The sequence below is a fragment of the Mus musculus genome, chromosome 5, assembly GCF_000001635.26.
Source record: "Mus musculus strain C57BL/6J chromosome 5, GRCm38.p6 C57BL/6J".
NCBI lineage: Eukaryota > Metazoa > Chordata > Mammalia > Rodentia > Muridae > Mus > Mus musculus.
Window position 1 is genome coordinate 71303236 of NC_000071.6, and position 15531 is coordinate 71318766.

Below are 15531 nucleotides of genomic sequence, written 5' to 3' on the forward strand. Positions count from 1 at the left end.
TTTAAGTTGACTTTTCTCTCAAGTCATAACTCTTAGAAAATTAAGGATTTCTGAGTTATATATTTTTCTTCCATCCACCAACTGATGAATACATTGGTTTTTATGTTCCAAACATGACTAGTATGCTCTATAGTCCCCTCCATTACTGCATGGTTTGGACTCTCTTGGTAATCACATAGAGTTCAATATTTTTGAAAACTGTCTGTTTTCCATCTCAGAACTGTCAAACATTTGTTATGATGTCCATTAATCTTCACACAATACAAAAAAAATTGTCATGTGGGCCTCTGGTTCAGAAAACTTCAACTCTTTCCATTTTCCATATAAATCAGCTTCTAGCTTTCCCTCAGGGCATTTGATCCTGCAATGTGTAACTTCAGTATGTCTTCTGTCTTATCTTAAGTAGCCCTACATAGGCACTGTATCTACTAGTGCTCTCAACTTAGGACATGTCAATTTTAGTAAAAAGAAATCCCAAGGTCTAGGAGTGGCAAGTCCAACTTATACAATGTAAATAAATATTGTATGCTAGCCTTAACTTAGTGTTTATAATTATATAATGAATCTGTTTTAATGATTCCTGTAACATATCTTTGATACATTCTATATTTCTATATTTTATATCAAACTGAAAAATTCATATAGAAACTCTTCTTTAAACCTAGAATTAAATTTTCAAATACTTAAGCAATAAGAATTTCTAATAAATTGGTATGTCTAGTTTGTTCATTCATGACCTTTGACAAGACATCTTAACTATACTATAGGATTCACATTCTAATTTTTGGCTGAGGAGTGAGGCATGTACATATCTTCTATACATTGTTTCCCATACTTAAGTTTCCATGATTTATTCATCAGAATTTTTTGGATTGCAAATAACAGCTATTGTCCATGCTATCCTAAAGAAATCCTACATTTATTGAAGGATATTGAGGTCAATATTAGAATTAAACCAACTATCATACAAATGTCAAATACCAGATCAACTCCTATAGCCTGAGAAACAACTTTTGCCACATGGTGGTTTAATTTCACTTATTTCTGTCTTTATATATCTCTACAGAGTTTAAAACAAAATCCCTGAAAAAGTAGATTCTGATTGTCCTTCCTCAGGCATAAGAACCTACAACCACTTTCATACAAAAGTTTTAGTATGGATGTGTTATGACTTCAGTCTAAATTTCACTAAAATATCATACAGATAGTAGCTGTATGAGGAATGCAGGCAACCTCACTCCTCTGGATGTATCTGGAAATTATAACTTTTAGACCTCTATTAATAAAATGGGCAGACCTAACCTAGAATATTTTGAAAGCTACAAGTATCAACAGAATCATTCTAAAACGTAATCTTCTCATAAAGATAATAAAAAGGAATGGCCCTGAAGGCATGGAGAGATGATTCAGTGGTTAAGATTATGTATTGCTGCTCTTCCAAGCAAACTGAGATCAGTTCCCAGCATCCATGTCAGCAGCTCTCAATCACCTATGACACAGGCTCCAGAAAACCAGTGGCCTTATCTGGCTCTGTGAGTACTTACACCAGGACATAATCATATCCTCACCAAATTAAGGTAAATGTTTGCATGTTTGTGGAGCCCAGTGTAGTAAGGCTATTTTTAAAAATGGATTCAAAAGTCTTGCCAGAAAAAAAAAAAACACAAAGACATTACAAAGATATTATCTAGAAAAGAAACCACAGGACTTATTTTATATTAGAATAGGACAAAACAAGCAAACAGTAGGAAAACAGCCAAGAAAGGACGCAAGAAAGAGATGTGGAACCCAGAGACCCACTTGTTCGTATACTCAAGAGTCCCATAAAAAATATGCAAAGGACCTGTAAGGAAACAACAACAACAATAACATCAAAAAAAAAAAAAGGAAGTATCTTGGTCAGGGTTTCTGGGCCATCAATTGGAACTGAGGCTGCACCTTCATCAAATGGCCTTCCATGGCCTCTCACAGTGCCGAGCCTCAGCAGCTCTGTGTGACCACTTCATGACTTCAAAACCAGTACCACCTGGGTGACCCTTACACATTACCAAGTCCAGCCACAGCACAAGGTACAACCTTCGCTATCTCTGGAACACAGCCTCTGTGCTTGCAAAAAATACTTCCCAGAAGATGACACCTCAATGATGCTGGTCTCTTCTTCTTTTTTTATTTTTATTTTTTTTGACTGATATATTATTTTTTATTAGGTATTTTCCTCATTTACATTTTCAATGCTATCCCAAAAGTCCCCCATACCCTCCCCCCACTCCCCTACACACCCACTCCCACTTTTTGGCCCTGGTGTTCCCCTGTACTGGGGCATATAAAGTTTGCAAGTCCAATGGGCCCCTCTTTCCAGTGATGGCCGACTAGGCCATCTTTTGATACATATGTAGCTAGAGACAAGAGCTCCGGGGTACTGGTTAGTTCATATTGCTGTTCCACCTATAGGGCTGCAGATCCCTTTAGCTCCTTGGGTATTTTCTCTAGCTCCTCAATTGGGGGCCCTGTGATCCATCCAATAACTGACGGTGAGCATCCACTTATGTGTTTGCTAGGCCCCGGCATAGTCTCACAAGAGACAGCTATATCAGGGTCCTATCAGCACAATCTTGCTAGTGTATGCAATGGTGTCAGCGTTTGGAGGCTGATTATGGGATGGATCCCTGGATATGACAGTCTCTAGATGGTCCATCCTTTTGTCTCAGCTCCAAACTTTGTCTCTGTAACTCCTTCCGTGGGTGTTTTGTTCCCAATTCTAAGAAGGGGCTAAGTGTCCACATTTTGGTCTTCGTTCTTATATCTTGGGTATTCTAAGTTTCTGGGCTAATATCCACTTATCAGTGAGTACATATCATTTCTGTTCTTTTGTGATTGGGTTACCTCACTCAGGATAATGCCCTCCTAAAAGTCTCTTAACTGTGGGCTCCACTAAATATTTTCTTCCTTCAAGAGGGAAAATATCATGGCACAGTCACAATCAAAAGCAAAAGTCAATCTTCAACTGTCCAATGTCTGGGATCCAACTCATGATCTTCTTGGCTCCTCCAAGGGCTTGGGTCACTTCTCCAGCCATGTCCTTTGTAGCACACACATCGTCCTCTAGGCTCCAGATGCCTGTATTCTACTGCTGCTGCTGCTTTTGGTGGTCATCTCATGGTACTGGCATCTCCAAAACAGTGCATGACCCCTTCAGTCCTGGGCCATCAATTGCAACTGAGGCTGCACCTTCACCAATGGCCTTCCATGGCCTCTCAAAGTGCTGAGCCTCAGCTGCTCTGTGTGACTCCTTCATGACTTCAAAACCAGTACCACCTGGGTGACCCTTACACATTACCAAGTCCAGCAACAGCACAAGGTACAACCTTCGCTATCTCTTGAACACAGCCTCTGTGCTTGCAAAAAACACTTCCCAGAAGATGTCACCTCAATGATGCTGGTCTCTTATTAATCACCACTAATTTCTTAGCTCCAGCTAACCAGCATCAGTAGTCCCAGTAATGCAAAGTTTCACTTTAGTAGTTCTGGTATCTTGTTACTCACAGCTGATTTGTCAGCCCTAGCTAACCAGAACCACAGAATCTTCCCAATCAAAACAGCAATGGCCCTGAAAAGAGTCTTTAATTTTCCCTCTGAAATTTCACAAGGCAGACCTCCATCTTCTGCATTGTTCTCAACATTAACTTCCAAGCTCCTACACAACATCTGACAGAGCATTAACAACGAATGGATCTTCAAGCCCAAAGTTCCAAAGTCCTTCCACAGTTCTCCCCAAAACATGGTCAGGTTGTCACAGGAATACTCCACTTCTGGTACCAATCTTTTTTAGTCAGGGTTTCTATTCCTGCACAAATATGACCAAGAAGCAAGTTGGAGGTAAGAGTTTATTTGGCTTGCACTTCCATACTGCTGTTCATCACCAAGGAAGTCAGGACTGGAACTCAAGCAGGTCAGGAAGCAGGAGCTGATGCAGAGGCCATGGAAGGATGTTTCTTTACTGGCTTGCTTCTCCTGGCTTGCTCAGCCTGCTCTCTTATAGAACCCAAGACTACCATCCCAGATATGTTCCCACCCACAAGGGACCTTTCCCCCTTGATCACTAATTGATCTTACAGTTGATCCAACTTACAGTTGGATCTCATGGAGGCATTTCCTCAACTGAAGCTCCTTTCTCTGTAATAACTCCAGCTGCGTCAAGTTGACACAAAACTAACCAGTACAGGAAGGAAAGAAGGAAGGAAGGAAGGAAGGAAGGAAGGAAGGAAGGAAGGAAGGAAGGAAGGAAGGAAGAAAGAAAGAAAGAAAGAAAGAAAGAAAGAAAGAAAGAAAGAAAGAAAGAAAGAAAGGAAGGAAGGAAGGAAGGAAGGAAGAAAGGCCCCAATTAACAGTGTGAGATAACATGTCTCCATTGAGAACATTTTTTGTTTTTTTATGTTAACCATCTGCTGTTGAACATGCAGTCTATCTTTTGTTTGTTTTCAGTGTGAGACTCCCTTGGAGAAAATTAAATTTTCATTTGAATGGGGTTATCAACTGGAGATAGCTTCTGAGTTAGGGCTGTGGGTTTGTGTCCACTTGTGTCCTCTTCTCCTTTCAGCTCTAGGACACCATTGGGTCCAGACCTGTGCAGATCCTGTGCATGCTGCCAAGAGTAGCATTTTAAAGGCAATACCTGGGTTTAAGAAACAAAGCAGAACCCTAATCAACAAAGTAAACAAGCTGCTGAAAGCAGGACTAACATTAAATTAGCTGGGTGTGGGACAACCCATATTTTCCTTGCCCAGACTACAGAATGTGGAAAAGAGGAACTCCAAGATTCATTCTCTTTCAGCTTGTCACTGTAGAAGATTAGTTCATCTATCTATCTATCTATCTATCTATCTATCTATCTATCTATCTATCTATCTATCTATCATGTATCTCTGTCTTTCTCTTGTGTATAAACCTGTGCTATCTCTTCCCTCCCCTTCTCCTTCCCCTCCTTTGCCCTCCCTCTCCCCTCCCTCATCCCCTCCCCCTCCCTCCCTCTCTGTCTCTCTCTGTAAGAAAATGACACCAGATGTTTTATTTAATTTTTCTTCATCTCTTTTTTTTTCTGAGACAGTCTTTCACTGAGCATAGAACTCACCAACCCAAGTAGGTTTTAAGGCTTACAAGCCCCAGGGGCCTCCCCTCTCTGCCTCTCCAGTGGCAGAACTACAGGAGGTACATTCCACCACAGCCGGAGGGATGACGATGATGACGATGATGACGACTATTAATGATTTTGCAGCAAGCATGTTCCTGATTAAGCTGCTTCTCAGCCCTATGAATTGCTCTTTATCTCCAGAGTAGGGAATAATTAGAGTATAGAAAAGAGTAAAAGAGGAGGTAAGGGGTGCATCTCCACCTATCAGCTAACCGGACGGACCTCACAGCAGTTATTTGTTTTAAGCATAGCTGTCTCTATTGTATGAAGAAGGGAAAAGAAAGAGGACGGGGAGGGGAAGGAGGAGATGAAGAAAGCAACCCAAAGTCACACAGCTAGAGAAAGAGAGGAACTTGAAGAGCTCAAGTTAGACTGACTTCCATGCCAATGTTTTCATTCATTTCCTGATCCCCAGTGGATCCATGACAACTCTTTAATTACAGTTTTTAAGATTAATATCCTCAAATCTCTCAAACTCCTCTTAGCTATCTTTTCTTAGCTACCTTTTAATTGTCTATCAGTTAATTATCTCTAAATTGGTGAGTATGTGCTGAACTGAAAAGTCTGCCATAGGTTGGATGTGATCAAATGCAAATGTCATAACAAAGTTAACCCTTGTTCTCCTTCCCACCATCTTCCAGCCCAGTGGATGAAAGGTTCTTGAGTCTCTTCCTCCCTGGGGCCTGGTGCTTTGATCCAGTTAAGAAGCATTTGGCCTCTAACCTGGACCGTGTCTTTCTCAAGGGTAAGCTGGAAACACTATGCTAAAACAATTGGGGTCTTGGCAACAATGCTTGTTACAAATTTCAACAAGTTTTTCAACACTTGCAAGTGGAAAATCCATAAACAATAGTGCAGTGCATCAGGGAGATATATTTTAATGAAAGCAATATTTCTATACTAATATATCATGTTTTCTTTAACCGAGAAAAATCAACATTTCTAGTGCAATTTAAGTTTCAGACCATCTAAGGCCTGTATTATTGTTTACTGAGGGGCATTTAGAACATAAAAGACATTTACAACTTTGCTACAATAAGAATTGAGAAAAATACTGCATTCCTGCAGGAAGCAGGAATGGGCCTGTGAACCCCACTTGTTTACTGCCTTGCCGGAGCATGTGCAGTGAAAAAGCATTCGTGGGCTGCCTGCCAGGCTGGACTGTTCCTTGTGATCCAGACCTGTCAGCCTATTGGTTGGTGACCGACCTGAGCTTGTGCCTGGAGCGTGTGTGAATTCTGACTGGATGAGGTGGGATGGAGTTAGATGAGGTCAGTTGGCACGAGTATAGGAGGGTTGTTGTTGTAGCCCTTGTCGTAAGTAGAAGGAGAGAGCTGTAAGAGAAAAGCTTCAAGAAGGATGGAGGAAGAAGATGCTGCTAGGGAAGAGAGCTGTAGGGGAAAAGCCACAAGTAAAGAATTTGCTGCGTGAACCCACCTTGGTGTCTGAGTCGTTCTTGTCTCCGCTGGAGTGGAGACTATGCCACATTCCATTTGATGGTCTCACTTCTCCATGACATTTCTAGTGTTTGCCCAGAGAAGCTGTGATAGCACTGCTCTGAATAAGACTAATATAAATACTTAAATGAGAGTCACCTGAAACAGATGGGCATTTTGTTACAGAGAAGGGTGACAGGCTTTAGAAGTCATAATCTCCTAAAACATTCTAATCTCTGTCAGCATTTTTAACATCAAGATTTTCATAACTAATTTTTAACCTTTTATTTCTTTACTTATTTTCTAAGTTAAATATCATGTATTATTAATTGTGAATACTGTAACTGCATCTAAAGAAAGCTGATCTGGTAAAAGTTTTCATCATTTGTGTTAAACAAATATCGCCCTATTCTCTGTCCTCTCTGAATAGCCTATTTACTGTACCCAGTTGTGAATATTCATTTATCTATGCCTGTCTACTTCTGGCATGTATCTTGTCTTTTAACATCTGATTAGAGTTTAAGTGAAAGTCCCACATCTCTCATTATGAAATAAGCAATTAACCTTATATTTAACAGAAATCAATAACAGAAAATTACTTCTTGGGTTTGAGAACATATCAGTAAATTAAATTAATTAGCATTGCACAGTAAGGTAAAAATGAGGACAAGAATTTAAGGAAGAATTTGCTTCCTCATCCGTGACTACACATACCCTCCAATGTGCAACAGGACCCTAGGAAATAACAAAACTACTTTTCATTTAAACAGTTCACCAGCAAAAAAGATTTCATTTTTAGTTAACTTATTAAAACAATTTTTATTAATACATTATATGTGTTCTTTTTTCTCATTTGTGGATGGATATGATAAAATCCAAATTCCTTCCCACCCTAGAACCTCCAGATTTTGGTCCCCAGCTAACAAGAAGGTACTTTTGGTCTCCATATGACTGACTTCCAACTTAATACACATTTCTTAATGAACAAGATAAATGTGTAGATCAAGATGAAAGGACATCTACTCCCTCTCCATTTTCCTCCAACAGACCCTCTAGTAAAGTGAGTGATCTCTCACAAGTGATAGACTTACAATCAATTCGTAAATTCAGGAAATAAAATGTCTTGCCCTTCTATTAGGGAGATGTCATTTCTTGGGTAATAATGATTGTATAAGGTTGTCTTCATTTTAATGTCATGCAAAAGCCACAGCCAAGGTAAACCAACTGAATTCAACAGCCTGTTTCCTAAGCAGTGGCCTCACAAAGTTCAGGATGTTTGTTTTGTGGACTTCTGACTCCATCTTAGCTCTAATATCATAATTAAGTATATAGATGTGAATAGTCTCCTTAAAGTCTTTGTTCTTCTGGGATGTCTTCTGACCTTTAATAAGGTTTATAGTTATTCTGTATAGAACATGGTTACTTGCATTTGTAGGTAGGACATTATCTTACAAAAGGCATCTGGAAGGTGACTGAAGATATCAGGTTGATTCTGCTCTATTTTACTGCTATGAAAACCCTGGATCAATTTCATCTCTGCCTCTGACATTAAGGTTAAACTATCTTTTCCAAAGTTTTGTACATCTATATAAAGAAATGAATTTAACTTTTTCTAAAAAGAAAATTAATGTGTTAGACAATCCATAATATCTATGTGTTTGTAGAAGTGTTAAGGATTTCAAATTAATTGAAACTCTTTTACTGAGACATGCTCACAAATTTTTTAAATATTAAAAGGATAAGTCTACACTTGGTTTATTGTTGGCAAGTTTACATACTCTAACTAAATGGCATCCTAAAAATAATTAAAATAGGCTAATTGTAACTTTGTTTTGCCACTTTCAGCCTTTGAGTTTTTATGGATCCTTAATGTCTTCTGTAGCAGTTTAATTTCTTCATGCTTCAGTGGTTATAGCTAATGCCTGTCACAAAGCTGTTGGGAAGGGAATGACCTGAAAAGTGTCCAAGTCACTGAATGAAGAGCAACTTTGAACAGAGAATTAAATTTCAGAGACTGTCACAGAGAGGGTCAAATCAAGGTCTCACACAGCATCCATGTAAATTGATCTGGCATCAACATCCCCAGTGTCACCTAACATTACATTTTGTGTGTAAAAATTTAATGGAGACATAAAATTTTTAAAAATATTTATATTTAGTGAGGTAATATAGAAGGTTAACAAATACTTAGAAATTGTGTAAATAGGTTAAATATGTCTGCTTTTTCAAGTATTTATCTCTCTTTATAGTAAATACATTCAAAATCCTTTTCTAGAGCATTTTGAAATGCAGCCTATGCATTCACAGTCTTGGTATATTATAACATAGTGTATGTCTTACAGTATAGAAGCCACAGTGTTTGTATCTTGTTGTTTCTCCCAATGTTTTCTTTATAACATTATATACTGTGAGATTTCTAACTTTGGTTCTATTGGTGATGATCTACATGATGGCTTCTCACTGCGACACGCTAATATTCTGCCACAGCAGTGGTTGCTAAAGCATGGCTAAATAGCATTCTCCCCTTCTCCTGAAGTTCCTGTAACTAGCTTCCAGATCAAACCCCTCTCTCTGTTTTTCAAGGCTACCTTTCATCTGTCCTTGCCTTTTCTTGTATTGCTATCTCTCTACTATACTGAAATCCGCACCAGAAATGTGCTACAGATTCAAGTTTGCTCTATCAAGAATTATAACAAAGGCATCAAAACTGTTATCTGTGAGCCAGGTGTTGAGCCAGACCTCCAGAGTGTTCTTCATCACTTGTGGGAATACTAGTATAGGAGAGTCTGGAACCTAGAAACTTTGACTCTTGTGATAACTAAATTATGGTCATTGTGCTTGTCTTGTTACACAATTTTTATTTAATCTTTATTATTGTATATGTGCACACATTTTAATATTTTAATATTCACATTTTTATCAAGACTATTTTAATATTTAATTAACTAAATTGGGAAAATAAAAATTTTGTTATTTATTCATAACTCACTTTTGACCAGAGTGATACAAACAAGTATTAGTGACTTGTTGGTTTTTGATTTTTGTATTTTTCTCTTTGGAGGATGGTTCAAGGTAACATATCTTTTAAAACTATAGCATGAACCATAACAAAATTGTGGCATAGAAAGTATTCTGAATCTACAAAAAAAGATTGTTTGCAATTACCATGAATTGTATTCTTCCCTTTATTAAGTTTATTTAATATACATAATTGACAGTGATCTTAAAACTATAATGTACAGAGTCTGATATACTGGTTAATAGCACAATGGAAGCAACACAACTTAATTGCTTTTAAGTTCATAACATAAAGATGTTCAGAATTAAAAATAAATCCCCAAAAACAACTGCATTTTATATCTGATAGAAACAGATGTATAATTGCTGGATTTCAGTGAAATACTACTTAATAGATATTAGCTTCAAGAAGTGAGTAAGGCCACTTCAAGAAGATAGCTCAGATATACCTTTTAAATGACAGAGATAAGAAAGGTATAACTAGAAATCACACAAAACACATGGGTTCTTTTTTTTTTTAATTTTTTATTAGGTATTTAGCTCATTTACATTTTCAGTGCTATACCAAAAGTCCCCCATACCCACCCACCCCCACTCCCCTACCCACCCACTCCCCCTTTTTGGCCCTGGCGTTCCCCTGTACTGGGGCATATAAAGTTTGCAAGTCCAATGGGCCTCTCTTTCCAGTGATGGCCGACTAGGCCATCTTTTGATACATATGCAGCTAGAGTCAAGAGACCCGGTGTACTGGTTAGTTCATAATGTTGTTACACCTATAGGGTTGCAGATCCCTTTAGCTCCTTGGGTACTTTCTCTAGCTCCTCCATTGGGAGCCCTGTGATCCATCCATTAGCTGACTGTGAGCATCCACTTCTGTGTTTGCTAGGCCCCGGCATAGTCTCACAAGAGACAGCTACATCTGGGTCCTTTCGATCAAATCTTGCTAGTGTATGCAATGGTGTCAGCGTTTGGATGCTGATTATGGGGTGGATCCCTGGATATGGCAGTCTCTACATGGTCCATCCTTTCATCTCAGCTCCGAACTTTGTCTCTGTAACTCCTTCCAAGGGTGTTTTGTTCCCACTTCTAAGGAGGGGCATAGTGTCCACACTTCAGTCTTCATTTTTCTTGAGTTTCATGTGTTTAGGAAATTGTATCTTATATCTTGGGTATCCTAGGTTTTGGGCTAATATCCACTTATCAGTGAGTACATATTGTGTGAGTTCCTTTGTGAATGTGTTACCTCACTCAGGATGATGCCCTCCAGGTCCATCCATTTGGCTAAGAATTTCATAAAACCATTCTTTTTAATAGCTGAGTAGTACTCCATTGTGTAGATGTACCACATTTTCTGTATCCATTCCTCTGTTGAGGGGCATCTGGGTTCTTTCCAGCTTCTGGCTATTATAAATAAGGCTGCTATGAACATAGTGGAGCATGTGTCCTTCTTACCAGTTGGGGCATCTTCTGGATATATGCCCAGGAGAGGTATTGCTGGATCCTCCGGTACTACTATGTCCAATTTTCTGAGGAACCGCCAGACTGATTTCCAGAGTGGTTGTACAAGCCTGCAATCCCACCAACAATGGAGGAGTGTTCCTCTTTCTCCACATCCACGCCAGCATCTGCTGTCACCTGAATTTTTGATCTTAGCCATTCTGACTGGTGTGAGGTGGAATCTCAGGGTTGTTTTGATTTGCATTTCCCTGATGATTAAGGATGTTGAGCATTTTTTCAGGTGCTTCTCTGCCATTCGGTATTCCTCAGGTGAGAATTCTTTGTTCAGTTCTGAGCCCCATTTTTTAATGGGGTTATTTGATTTTCTGAAGTCCACCTTCTTGAGTTCTTTATATATGTTGGATATTAGTCCCCTATCTGATTTAGGATAGGTAAATATCCTTTCCCAATCTGTTGGTGGTCTTTTTGTCTTATTGACTGTGTCTTTTGACTTGCAGAAACTTTGGAGTTTCATTAGGTCCCATTTGTCAATTCTCAATCTTACAGCACAAGCCATTGCTGTTCTGTTCAGGAATTTTTCCTCTGTGCCCATATCTTCAAGGCTTTTCCCCACTTTCTCCTCTATAAGTTTCAGTGCCTCTGGTTTTAAGTGAAATTCCTTGATCCACTTAGATTTGACCTTAGTACAAGGAGATAAGTATGGATCGATTCGCATTCTTCTACATGATAACAACCAGTTGTGCCAGCACCAATTGTTGAAAATGCTGTCTTTCTTTCCACTGGATGGTTTTAGCTCCCTTGTTGAAGATCAAGTGACCATAGGTGTGTGGGTTCATTTCTGGGTCTTCAATTCTATTCCATTGGTCTACTTGTCTGTCTCTATACCACTACCATGCAGTTTTTATCACAATTGCTCTGTAGAAAAGCTTTAGGTCAGGCATGGTGATTCCACCAGAGGTTCTTTTATCCTTGAGAAGAGTTTTTGCTATCCTAGGTTTTTTGTTATTCCAGATGAATTTGCAAATTGCTCCTTCTAATTCGTTGAAGAATTGAGTTGGAATTTTGATGGGGATTGCATTGAATCTGTAGATTGCTTTTGGCAAGATAGCCATTTTTACAATGTTGATCCTGCCAATCCATGAGCATGGGAGATCCTTCCATCTTCTGAGATCTTCTTTAATTTCTTTCTTCAGAGACTTGAAGTTTTTATCATACAGATGTTTCACTTCCTTAGTTAGAGTCACACCAAGATATTTTATATTATTTGTGACTATTGAGAAGGGTGTTGTTTCCCTAATTTCTTTCTCAGCCTGTTTATTCTTTGTATAGAGAAAGGCCATTGACTTGTTTGAGTTTATTTTATATCCAGCTAATTCACCGAAGCTGTTTATCAGGTTTAGGAGTTCTCTGGTGGAATTTTTGGGGTCACTTATACATACTATCATATCATCTGCAAAAAGTGATATTTTGACTTCCTCTTTTCCAATTTGTATCCCCTTGATCTCCTTTTGTTGTCAAATTGCTCTGGCTAATACTTCAATTACTATGTTGAAAAGGTAGGGAGAAAGTGGGCAGCCTTGTCTAGTCCCTGATTTTAGTGGGATTGCTTCCAGCTTCTCTCCATTTACTTTGATGTTGGCTACTGGTTTGCTGTAGATTGCTTTTATCATGTTTAGGTATGGGCCTTGAATTCCTGATCTTTCCAGAACTTTTATCATGAATGGGTGTTGGATCTTGTCAAATGCTTTTTCTGCATCTAACGAGATGATCATGTGGTTTTTTTCTTTGAGTTTGTTTATATAATGGATTACATTGATGGATTTTCGTATATTAAACCATCCCTGCATCCCTGGAATAAAACCTACTTGGTCAGAATGGATGATTGCTTTAATGTGGTCTTGGATTCGGTTAGCGAGAATTTTATTGAGGAATTTTGCATTCATAAGAGAAATTGGTCTGAAGTTCTCTATCTTTGTTGGATCTTTCTGTGGTTTAGGTATCAGAGTAATAGTGGCTTCATAAAATGAGTTGGGTAGAGTACCTTCTACTTCTATCTTGTGAAAAAGTTTGTGCAGAACTGGAATTAGATCTTCTTTGAAGGTCTGATAGAACTCTGCACTAAACCCGTCTGGTCCTGGGCTTTTTTTGGCTGGGAGACTATTTATAACTGCTTCTATTTCTTTAGGGGATATGGGACTGTTTAGAAGGTCAACTTGATCCTGATTCAACTTTGGTACCTGGTATCTGTCCAGAAATTTGTCCATTTCGTCCAGGTTTTCCAGTTTTGTTGAGTATAGCCTTTTGTAGAAGGATCTGATGGTGTTTTGGATTTCTTCAGGATCTGTTGTTATGTCTCCTTTTTCGTTTCTGATTTTGTTAATTAGGATTTTGTCCCTGTGCGCTTTAGTGAGTCTAGCTAAGGGTTTATCTATCTTGTTAATTTTCTCAAAGAACCAACTCCTCATTTGGTTAATTCTTTGAATAGTTCTTCTTGTTTCCACTTGGTTGATTTCACCCCTGAGTTTGATTATTTCTTGCCGTCTACTCCTCTTGGGTGAATTTGCTTCCTTTTTTTCTAGAGCTTTTAGATGTGTTGTCAAGCTGCTAGTATGTGCTCTCTCCCGTTTCTTCTTGGAGGCACTCAGAGCTATGAGTTTCCCTCTTAGGAATGCTTTCATTGTGTCCCATAGGTTTGGGTACGTTGTGGCTTCATTTTCATTAAACTCTAAAAAGTCTTTAATTTCTATCTTTATTCCTTCCTTGACCAAGGTATCATTGAGAAGAGTGTTGTTCAGTTTCCACGTGAGTGTTGGCTTTCTATTATTTTTTTTGTTATTGAAGATCAGCCTTAGTGCATGGTGATCTGATAGGATACATGGGACAATTTCAATATTTTTGAATCTGTTGAGGCCTGTTTTGTGACCTATTATGTGGTCAATTTTGGAGAAGGTACCATGAGGTGCTGAGAAGAAGGTATATCCTTTTGTTTTAGGATAAAATGTTCTGTAGATATCTGTCAGATCCATTTGTTTCATCACTTCTGTTAGTTTCAGTGTGTCCCTGTTTAGTTTCTGTTTCCATGATCTGTCCATTGGTGAAAGTGGTATGTTGAAGTCTCCCACTATTATTGTGTGAGGTGCAATGTGTGCTTTGAGCTTTACTAAAGTTTCTTTAATGAATGTGGCTGCCCCTGTATTTGGAGCATAGATATTCAGAATTGAGAGTTCCTCTTGGAGGATTTTACCTTTGATGAGAACGAAGTGCCCCTCCTTGTCTTTTTTGATGACTTTGGGTTGGAAGTCAATCTTATCAGATATTAGGATGGCTACTCCAGCTTGTTTCTTCATACCATTTGCTTGGAAAATTGTTTTCCAGCCTTTCATTCTGAGGTAGTGTCTGTCTTTTACTCTGAGATGTGTTTCCTGTAAGCAGCAAAATGTTGGGTCTTGTTTGTGTAGCCAGTTTGTTAGTCTATGTCTTTTTATTGGGGAGTTGAGACCATTGATGTTAAGAGATATTAAGGAAAAGTAATTGTTGCTTCCTGTTATTTTTGTTGTTAAAGTTGGCATTCTGTTCTTGTGGCTGTCTTCTTTTAGGTTTGTTGAGGGATTACCTTCCTGTTTTTTCTAGGGCATTGTTCCCGTTCTTGTATTGGTTTTTTTCTGTTATTATCCTTTGAAGGGCTGGATTCGTGGAGAGATAATGTGTGAATTTGGTTTTGTCGTGGAATACTTTGGTTTCTCCATCTATGGTAATTGAGGGTTTGGCTGGGTATAGTAGCCTGGGCTGGAATTTGTGTTCTCTTAGTGTCTGTATAACATCTGTCCAGGCTCTTCTGGCTTTCATAGTCTCTGGTGAAAAATCTGGTGTAATTCTGATAGGCTTGCCTTTATATGTTACTTGACCTTTTTCCCTTACTGCTTTTAGTATTCTATCTTTATTTAGTGCATTTGTTGTTCTGATTATTATGTGTCAGGAGGAATTTCTTTTCTGGTCCAGTCTATTTGGAGTTCTGTAGGCTTCTTGTATGTTCATAGGCATCTCTTTCTTTAGATTTGGGAAGTTTTCTTCAATAATTTTGTTGAAGATGTTTGCTGGTCCTTTGAGTTGAAAATCTTCATTCTCATCTACTCCTATTATCCGTAGGTTTGGTCTTCTCATTGTGTCCTGGATTTCCTGGATATTTTGAGTTAGGATCTTTTTGCATTTTCCATTTTCTTTGATTGTTGTGCCGATGTTCTCTATGGAATCTTCTGCACCTGAGATTCTCTCTTCCATCTCTTGTATTCTGTTGCTGATGCTCAAATCTATGGTTCCAGATTTCTTTCCTAGGGTTTCTATCTCCAGTGTTGCCTCACTTTGAGTTTTCTTTATTGTGTCTACTTCCCTTTTTAGGTCTAGTATGGTTTTGTTCATTTCCATCACCTGTTT